Raw genomic sequence first — 9428 nt, 5'->3', positions numbered from 1 at the left:
CCTAGCCTGGAGCTGCCTGCTGCCAGAGGAAAGATACTTCTGGCCTAGCTGCTCGGATCCTTGGGTGGTGCTAAGAACCTGTATGCCGGAGGAAGTGCCCAGAACTGAGCATCTGACAGGGATTTGGGGCTGCTCCAGGTAGGAAAGCAGCTCCCATGAAAGATTTGTGTGCCCCTGCACCCCCACCCCCTTCTCTGCGGGCACTCGGCTGGCCACGAATGCAGGAATTGCTCGGTAAATGGTAGCACAGTACCTGTTTGTCGAGATTTGGACGGGATCCAATCACAGGGCTCGAGCTCTGTCCACTGCAACCTGTCTTACAAGGGTTACCTGGGGGAAATTCTCACAAAGTCAATTTAAGTCACATATGCAAAAATATCTGGTGACCTTGAGCATGTCTGGCCTCTAGCCACACAGCTGGAGGTGGCCAGGAGGTGGACAGAGTCTGACCACAGAGCACGTGCTCTCTCATGTTATGGCCCTGCCAGGGGGCCTCACTGTAGGAACCTGTGGTCCCATTCACTTGGTCCCCTGAGTCCTGGGCTCATTCAGCCCATTTCTGTGAGCCTTGAGGGGTACTGCAGAGCTAGGGGGAGGAAGCTTGCTTCTGGCCTGGGCAGTGTTCCCCCTGGGACCCCTGTGTGCCCCCCTGCAGCCAGAGTGGACCCGTGTCCTTCAGCAAACCCTCGGACTCTCAGAAGCCCCTGTTCCCCCACAGCAAGGTGACCACCAGGTACGCTCTCATCTATTTGTTGAGTATCTCAAATCCATTTGTTCCGTCCCCATGTCTGTCCCCCGGCCATCACCATCTCTCACTGGGCCTCAGTGTCTCACTTGTCTGTTTTCCTGGCTGCCAGGCTGAGCCCTTCGACAGCAGTCACAGTGTGTCCCCGCCCCGGCTTGGAATTTGCCCCTTGGCGCCCACTGTTTGTGGGAGAGAGTCCATGCTCCCGAACATCCACCACCTCCAGCCCACTTGCCCCTTGCCCTGGGTCACCTACTCCAGCACCAGGTTGGGGCCTCTCCTCCCTCTCCTCCTCCCTTTTGCCTCTGCGGCTTTCCCCCCGTGTTCCTAGTGAGACCCAGCCTCCAGGGACCCCTCCTCCAAGGAGACTTCCTGACAGCAGCACCCCCACCCCAGGAACAGAGTGCCCTTTTGCTGCCCCACTGGGTGCTGCTAGAGTAGACAATAGGAACAATGCCTTATTTGCTCGAACGTGCCCCTCCCAAGTGCCTGGGTGGCCAGCGCCACCGTCCCTTGGATCCCACGCGCCTAGCTGTCAGGAGGCACGCGGTCTCTCTTTCCCACCGGCAGCCACTGCAGCCTTACAGATACTCTACTCTTACTATCCGTTTTACGGGGAGCTCAGGAACGGAAGGAAGGAGACTCCGTAAGGTTGTGTAGCCACAAGCGGCGAGTGGGGTTTATATGCAGGCTTCCAAACCGATACCCCCTGAGTGGGTGGCAGGGCCATGGGGGTGCTGACAAGGGGCCTGGCACATTCAAGGAGCCCCTCTTGTCTGCCCCCTGGACCCCTGCAAGGCCGCCTAGCTGGCCTCCTGTCTTCCTGCCGCATGCCCCGACTGCTGAGGCCTGTTTGCTGTGCCTGGACGTGCCGGGCCTCTGCCGCACCCCACCTCTGCCAGGTTGTATCCTCTGCCTCAAACTCTTCTTCTGGAACACTCTTTCCCCGGGTGTCCTCTTGGCTCCCTCATTACCTCCTTCAAGTCTTTGCTGCTCAGTATCACCTTCTCAGTGAGGCCCACCTGACTGCCCTCCTTAAAACCCCAAGCCCCCCTCCCCTGGCCTTCCCAATCCCCCTCACTCTGCTCTACTTGTTCTCCTAACGTCCAAGATAATTTACTCACTTACGTTCTTGTTTATTGCTGTCTCCCCGACTACAGGGTAAACTCCAAGGGCGCAGGGGCCTTTGTCAAGTTACGCTAACACTAGCACAGGCCCTGGCCCTTGGGCAGGTAAATAGGTCTGGTAAATAGGGGTTGAAATGACATGCAATGAAAGAAAGCAGTGCTCAGAGTCGTTAGGAGCAGGGGGAGAGTCAGGACTGAGGTGGTGCAGTCCTCAGCGGCCTCCCACTCCCTCCCCCGCCCCCGCCCCCCGGCCCAGCTCACCTGTCTTTACCAGTGTGGTATCTGCCCGTAGGCTTCTGGAGCTGTGCGCCTAGGTTTCTCGTGGGCGGCCCAGCCCATTCCTCCTCCCCTCGAATGGGCTGGAACCTGGAAAATTGAAGGCAGCGCCTGGCAGGCTCTCAGCTCTCGGGTGCCCCTGGCTGAGCTCCCTGCTTTTCTCTCGTGCGCCCTTTCTCCCTCAAGTGGGTGTGACCTGCTGGGCCAGTGCCCAGGCCATCCCGGGGCTGGGGGTGGGGTTGGGGGGGCACTGCTTTGGGAGTGTCAGCTGCCGAACCTCCCCTGGCTCTTCCTCTCTCCTCCCGTCTGGGCCTGAGCCAGGTCCCCAGAACATGCTTCCCCGGTTGCCTGAGCACGAGCAAACACCACAGCCCCCACCAGGAGTCCAGAGGCCCCGGGCTCAGACCTTCCAGATGTGACTCAGAGTTACTTCACCTCTCTGAGCTTCCCTTCTCTTGTCTGTAATTCACAGGCTGTAGAGGAAAGCTCTCAGTAAACTGTGAAGCACCTGGTATCTGTGGCGAGATTATGACTGTTTTCTGAGTGCCCCATGACAGAATTTCGTAATTCCCCAGAGGGACATTTAATGGTGGCATTTCGGATTCTCACTGGCAGTCTGCTGGGGAGATATTTATGGGCAGGTGTGTGAGGGTTTAGGTTGTATGGGGAGCATTGATTTGCTTTGTTATCCATCCATATTGTTAAGCAGGAAGCAAAAAACAAAAGAAAAACCTCTGACCCTGGGAAGCATCCAGGCTGGGGTTGGGGGGCTTCTGGGGAGACAATCATCACAGGAGGAATGAGCAGGAAAACCTGGATGTGATACTCACAATCACTTCTAATGAATTTATAACTTTTTGGAACTTAAAACTTCCTTGCCCTCTCTTCCTGCCCCCGCTGTTCCCAGGCCTCCCAGGCCCTACCTGTCCAGACCCTTTTTATATTTTCATCTCACCACACTGCTTTGGGAATTCATTGCAGTCTGGATCAGAAGCTCCAGGACCTGCTTTCTTAGCTCCGAGGTTTGGTCCCTTGTGGTATATTGCAAAACGCATCTATTTGGCCTTTGTCCCCAGTTCCTGGCACAGGACCCCTAAGAACCCTTGCAAGCTCCAGAGAGGTAAGACTATATCCTTTTTTTTTTTTAAGATTTTATTTATTTATTTGAGAGAGAGAATGAGAGATAGCACGAGAGGGAAGAGGGTCAGAGGGAGAAGCAGACTCCCTGCTCAGCAGGGAGCCCGATGCGGGACTCGATCCCGGGACTCCAGGATCATGAACTGAGCTGAAGGCAGTCGCTTAACCAACTAAGCCACCCAGGTGCCCAAGACTATAACCTTTTTTATCTACGGCCAGGGGCCCGTGGATAGCTTCAGGATGGGGACTGCTTGCTGGAAAGATCAAGCCTTAATTAGAGAGGTTGGAAATCTCAGTTCTCCCCGATACACCCTCGCCACCCAACCTCCAGGGAGGGAAGAGGGGCTGCAGTTTGTGCTAATCACCAGTGGCCAATGATTTAATCAATTATGCCTATGTAGTGAAACCTTGGGAAAAATTCCTAAACAACGGGGTTTGGGGAGAGTTGGTGAACATGGAGGTGCTGGTGGGAGGGCAGCATGGGAAGCGCCATGTTGCCTCCAGTCCCTCCCCCCACCCAAGACCTTGTCCTCTGCATCCCTTCCAGTTGGCTGTTCCCAAGTTGTATCCTTTATAATCAACCAATAAACGTAAGTAAAGTGCTTTCCTGAGTTCTGTGAGTCATTCTAGCAAATTATTGAACCCAAGGTGGGGGGTTGTGGGAACCCCTGAATTTATAGCCGGTACGTCGAAGGCACAGGTGGCCCCTGGGTTGTGCAGTTGTGGTCTGAGGTGGGGGCGGTCTTGTGGGACTGATCCTTAAGCCTGTGGGATCTACACTAACCCCAAGGGTTGGTGTCAGAATTGAACTGAATTGTTGAACACCCAGTTGGTGTTGGGGAATTGGTGGTTGGTGTGGAAAAACCACACACTGATTGTTTTAGAAAAAGACACCATACCCTTGGTACACTCACTATAGCAGTGGGTATTTTTTCTTTAACTCTTGGTTTTTGTGTAAATCACCAATGAAAGCAAGGACTGTGTCACTCTTGGTCACCAATACAGTCCCGTTCCCAAACTAGGGTCTGGGCCAGGGTAGGTGCTCAACAAACATTTGGTCGATGAGTGAATAAACACAGGTTGACAGTGAAGGACTTTGGAGCTTTGGCATTGTTTTAAAAGGTGGGTGTGGGTGTGTTTGTGTGTCTACTCTATTTGCACACACTGTATACCTCGACACGAGACCCAGACCTTCAGTCTCAAAGCTGGGGATTCTTTGGGCCTACATGTACCAAAAAGCGGTGTACCCAGCTGGGTTTCCAAATTGGTCCTGGTCTTTCTGCAGCCTTTCCTGATCTTTCCTGATGGCTCCTCACCCTTTGCCCTTCAGGAGTTGTTAATATCCAAGGAGCTTAAAAGGCTCCCCACAGGTGGTCCTTCTATGAAAGGGTTGCTCTGCAGGGTGAATGATTTTTCTCTTTCCCTATGTTTCTTTGCTAAAATTTGGCTTGTCTCGGGGCACCTAGGTGGCTCAGTCAGTTAAACCTCTGCTTTGGCTCAGGTCATGATCCCAGAGTCCTGCGATCGAGCCCCCGCGTCGGGCTTCCTGCTCAGCGGGGAGTCTGCTTCTCCCTTTTGCCCCTCACCCCGCTGGTGCTGTCTCTCTCTAAAATAAGTAAGTAAATAACTAAATAAAATCTTGAAATAAAATAAAATTTGGCTTGTCTTAGGCTTGGCATTAGTATCCGTATGCCTCTAACCATCATTCCCAGAGTGAATATTTTAGAGCACTTATAAGGCATTGGGCCCTGCTCGGTGTGGGACCCAGTGTGGAACAAGGTCTCTGTGAGTGGGGAGGTGGGATGTTTATAGGTCCCCTCACCTCCCCTGCATAACAACCCTGGAAAGTAGGATGCCTCTCCTCATTTTGCAGAACAGGAAACAAGCCCAGAGAGGTGTTCACACAATACGTATGATGCAAAGCTGGAACTTGAACCTGGTTTTCTCGCTCTTTCCCCATGTGTACAAGGTTGGGAAAGAAGTCAAGAGAGCCAGAGCACTTGTTTTGGCAGGACTTCTGAGATGTGGTGACTCTGGGCAGGTGCCCCCTTCCCCTAGGTCTTGGTTTCCCTATCTGTGATGATGGGTATCTGCTCACTAAGGGGCCTCACACCTCCCCACCATGTCCCCATGGTAGCATCATGCCTTAAAAATCTTAAAAAATTTTTTAAAAAATTTAATTATTTAAGTAATCTCTGCACCCAGGGTGGGGCTCAAACTCATGACCCCGAGATCAAGAGTCACATGCTCTTCTGACTGAGCCAGCCAGGCGCCCTGCCAGATATTTTATGTTCGTTAACATTGTCCTTTCAGCTACCCATGAGGCTGGCACTGTTGGAACCCTCAGTTAACAGACGAGAAACTCAGAGATGTTAAATAATTTGTCGGAGGCTACCTACCTGGCGAGTGGCAGAGCTGGACCCCCGCCAGCCTGCCTCCCAATCTGAAGTCTGACTTTGTAGCCTGGACTCCTCATAGTCATGCTGGGCCACCTGTCAGGATCTCCTTAAAAGGGAGAGTGAGAGAGAGAGAGAGAGAGAGAGAGAGAAGGAAATTCCATCCCTTGAAATGAGCTAGGCCCCAGGGCCAGGCATTTTGTGTCTGGTTTCTCACATTGTAGGACCTGCCAGGTATACAGTAGATGCTCAATGCATATTTCTCTCCTTCTTGCTCCTTCCCGGAATGTCTTGGGCCAAGGGCAGGCTTGTGAACCCCGGTATCCCACTGGCCACTGTCTTTCAAAGCATTGAGTGAGATGGGCCTCGATTCTTGTCCCTGGGGCCCAGTCTGCCAGATTGGTGCGGGCTGGGCCACCTGCTGTCGGGGAAGAAGGAAGGAGGAAGGCCACAGGGCCTCGGCAAGCTTGCAGGATGTTTCTGGCGACAGATGGGAAAACTCCGAATGTGGGTGCTTTGCAAAACAATCCCTGCAGCCTCCACCAGCAAATGCTGTGAGGACAAATGTGCTGGCTCCAGTCAGGCAGACGTGGGTTTGCATCTCGCTTCCACCACCTGCTGATTGTGTGCCTTTGGGAAGTGGCTTGGTCTCTAAACTTTGGATTCTTCACCCGTAAAATGGAGGTAACGCCAGTCCTGGGGGATTCAATGAGAGAATTCATAGGAAGTATGAATAGCCCAGTCCCTGGCGCAGATGCCAAATATTAAAGTGTAGGTACCATTACTGTGTCACAGATGTGGAAACTGTGGTCCAGCAAGTTTTCCAGGCTTCTGACAAGTAGTGATTTTCAGAGCTGGGGCTTGAATACAGGTCTGGGCACAGGATTAACTATCTTTATGGGGCAAGCCTAAAGTCAGCCTTGCCGTGGGGAATGCACATCTTAGGTCAGGCTCCCAAAGGGGTGAGCTTAAGTGCCCTGGTCCCATGTGAAGCCCCTCCCTTGGAGGGGGGAGCCCCAGCTCACTTAGCTATTGCTAGGCAGCCCAGGGGAGTTATCAGGGTCCTTCACTGGGAAATCCTGCTCATCTCTCTAGGAGTCCTTTCTGAGAAGTAGATGGGCACTCAGTGTCCTCCCTAGGTGAGCGCCTGCACATCGTCAACTCAGATAATCGTCTGGTGGCTGAGATGAGGGCAAGTGGCCATGGGGAGGTATGAATTCTCTTCTTGTGAGGCCCAGCAAAAGGGGCATTTGTGTGAGGCAGGGCCCTGGTGGGAGCTGGGTGGCTGGGGTTGACAGGTCTAGGGGTGGGGGCAGTAAAACACCAGATTGTTTAGGTTACTGCTCAGCTAAAGGTCCAGTCCTGCAAGGGGCAGGAATCCCACTTCAATGGCTAGTTTAGGAGGGCGGGTGCGTAATGTTCCTCACCCCAGAACTCCCATCAGTCTGTATTGGCTGGAGTCTATTTTTATGGGGGGAGGCCAGATCCCTCAAGTTCAGACAGACAATGAGAATGTTAAATAGGTTATCAAATCTCAGGGCAAAGGGTCAGAATGGCACAGGGCCCTCCTCTGAGCCCTTCCTAGGAGCAAGGCCTCGCTGTCGTGGAGAAAATGTGCGCTTTGCAGACAGACAGCTCTGTGGTAATCTTGTCTTTCCCCAAGCATTGTTTTGTGACTTCAGGCAAGTCTTTTAATTTACCTAAACATTGGTTAGTCTGCAAAATAGTGAGAATGACATCGAGTTGTCATGGGTGGTGACATTGCTGGCCTTCCATAAATGCAGTGATCATAACTGACACCCACTCACAACTTTCGGAGCACCTGGGTTGGCATTGGCAAAGAGAAGCAGAATCAGCCAGGGTCCCTGCCCTCACGGAGCTTGCCATTCGTACCATCCCTAGTGGGATGAGGCTGCCCTGCAAAAGCTCCTGGGTTCTGAGGGCTCCCCTGGGCTACATGTGCAGAATCAGGGAGGGAGGGTCCCTTTGCCTCCTGAGGTCCTCTGTCTCCCAGGTGTGTATTTAGGGCCCATCTGCCATTGAAGAGGGTTCTCCCCAAATCCAGACTGGGACTTGTGGTCTGGTAGGTGTGAGGGGCAGAGGGGCTCAGTGAGACTGGGCTTGCTGCTCTTGGTTCCCCATGTAGGGCAGAGTCTGATGTCAGGGCGCCTTTCCTTCTGCAGGGTCCCCAGGACTCGGCGATGACCCGACCTCTGCCCTCAGGGATGTTCTAACTCCCTGGATGCCCACAGAGTGGCATGGAGGAGCCACAATGTTGGTCTTGTAGGCACAAATGCCGGTCGGGCCCAGGTGTACTGACAATAGCCCAAGAGGCCCGAGGAAAGCTTTTGGACCAGACTGACATCTCTGGGCCCCCGGGGGAAATTGTGGAGGAAGGAGGCAGGTAGGCGATGGTGGTGGGAGGGGCTGAACCCTGGGGGAGGCTGGGGGTGCTGCAGCCGGAGAAGGGCTTTCTCACTTATTCGTTCATTCAACAAACATGAATTGAGCACCTGCTATGTGCCTGGAGTCCCATGTGCCATTTGGCCACTGCCTTTTCTCAAAGCTGGATTCTTGCACCTGGGTCCCAGTCTGCCAGAGGTTCGCCCAGGCCAGGCCACCTGCTGGCAGGGAAGGAGCAGGGAGGATGGCCAGTTGGGATTCAGCAGGAAACGAGACAGACAGACATCTCTGCCCTCATGGAGTGGACATTATCGCTAAGGGGGACACACAAGGTAAATAAGTAAGATATGTGTTTGATGGTGGCAAATGGTGAGACAGCAAAGGAAGGGATGGGAAGTGTGTAGGAGATGCTGGGATTCAGATGGGTTGACCACGGAGGGCCTCGTTTAGAAAGAGCATAGGAAAAAGACCTGGAGAATGCGGGGGGAGAGGCCTGTATGCTTCTCCGAGGGAAGAAGATGAAAAGGCACATCGTGGGACGTGGGGCATGAAGGAGGCCAGGCCGGCAGCCAGAGCTGTGTGAGTGAGGAGGCGGGCAGAGGGCAGAAGGCCAGAGGTGAAGAGGGAGCTGGACAGGCGGGGCCTTCGGGGTGGCCGGAAGGCCGCTACGGGCGCGGGGGCGGGGGGGGGCAAGGGAGGGCTCTGGGCAGAGGAGTGGCAAGACCTGCTTTCGACGTTCACAGGCTCATTTTGGCTGCTCTCTTGAGAATAGGCTGTAGGGGGCAGGGCAGAAGCAGGGAGACCACTGAGGAGGAGGCCTCAGCAATCATCGAGACATTTTGCTTCCCACTGTGCCCCCAGCACACGGCATGCTTCCTGGCACCGAGCAGGCACTCAGCACATCCGTACTGAATGATGTGTGAATTAAGGATGCCCAAACACCAGTTCTCAGACTGGTGCGTGGGCTATGTGGAGAAGATGCAGAAAAAACAGATCTTAGGCATTGCTGCCGGGGATCTGAATCCAACTGGTTTCTTTCTTTCTTTCTTCCTTTTTTTTAACTATTTTTTAATTATTTTTAAGATTTATTTATTTGCGAGAGGGCGTGTGTGTGCGTGCGAGTGTGCAAGGGGTAGGGGAGGGGCAGAGGGAGAGAGAATCCTCAAGCAGACTCCCCACTGAGTGTGAAGCCCAATGTGGGGCTCAATCCCATGACCCTGAGATCATGACCTGAGCTGAAATCAAAAGTCAGATGATGCTTAACCGACTGAGCCACCTGGGCGCCCCTCAAATTGGTTTCTAATGGGAAAGAGGAATCTGGATGTTCAGTACAGTCTGCTGGTA

Source organism: Eumetopias jubatus, unplaced genomic scaffold (assembly GCF_037043125.1).
Source record: "Eumetopias jubatus isolate StellerSeaLion01/CBP00866 unplaced genomic scaffold, mEumJub1_p1.0 scaffold_1, whole genome shotgun sequence".
Lineage (NCBI taxonomy): Eukaryota > Metazoa > Chordata > Mammalia > Carnivora > Otariidae > Eumetopias > Eumetopias jubatus.
This window is presented reverse-complemented; position numbering follows the sequence as displayed.